We start from the raw sequence: 1,087 nt of genomic DNA, 5'->3' as shown, positions 1-1,087 counted from the left end.
CCCGCAGGAGCACGGCCCCACGCCGCCACCCCCGGAACCAGGAAAGGACTGGAAAGTCCAAATCAGCCCTGGGGCCAGCGGCACCACGCTCTGCCCGCTCTGCTCTCCTGCTCAGTTAAGTCCCAGGAGTGTGATGGGCGGCAGGGGGGGGGCACACACAACTAAGTCCGCATTCGACAACCTTGAGCAGCCCCCCCCCCACCCACCCACAGCTGTCAACCCCGTCCCATAACTCCATGCACATGGAGCGACCAGGCCACTGTCCCACGGAGAAGAGGGTGGCGGCAAGGTAAACAGCAGCCGGGTCCTCCACCACAAGGCACACGCGAGGGACCCGCGGCGAAAGGCTGGGCCACATCCCCACCTGCAGACCCAGAGCAGGCCATGCAGCCAGAGGGTCCCCCTGCAAACCCCCACCGGCCGGCCGGGTCAGGCCAGGCCAGAGAAAACCCTTTCTCCTGCCCCAGACTTCCGCCCCCACCCCACCCCTGGCCAGCTGCCGACAAGAGGAAGAAGGCCAACTTCTCTTCCACCCGGATGGGGAACCATGAAGAGATGCCCCCCCCCCGGCCGCCGCCTTTCAGGGCGAGCCAGAGAGGCCCGGACTCCCGGGGTCCACCCCAAAGAGGAGCGGGCCAGCAGCCAGGCCTAAGTGGAACCTCCACAGTCAGCAGCAGTGGACCTCCGCGCTCCAGCCGCAGGGGAAGCCTTGCCCGCGGGACAGGAGCGAGGCCGTCGGTGTGACCCAGCAGGGGTCCTGCCCCGCCCTGCCCGGGGGAAAAGGGTCTCCGGGGGGCCCGCGGGACAGGAGCGAGGCCGTCGGTGTGACCCAGCAGGGGTCCTGCCCTGCCCTGCCCGGGGGGGAAAGGGTCTCCGGGGGGTGCAGGGGGAGGCAGTGGAGGGAGAGGCCCGGGGGCTGCAGGGCCCAGGAAGCTCCCGGCCTGCGACTGATTCTTCTCTCGGGATGCCCGGGCTCCGCCCCGCCGGCCTCTCCACCACGTGGGAGGGGACCCCCAGCGCCGCCGGCTTCGGAGGGGGGCCCTTGCAAGCGGCCATCTGACGGGCCAAGCCCCCACCCACCCACCCG

The sequence above is a fragment of the Gekko japonicus genome, unplaced genomic scaffold, assembly GCF_001447785.1.
Source record: "Gekko japonicus isolate JY-2015 unplaced genomic scaffold, Gekko_japonicus_V1.1 scaffold761, whole genome shotgun sequence".
NCBI lineage: Eukaryota > Metazoa > Chordata > Lepidosauria > Squamata > Gekkonidae > Gekko > Gekko japonicus.
Note: the sequence above shows the minus strand (reverse complement) of the source record.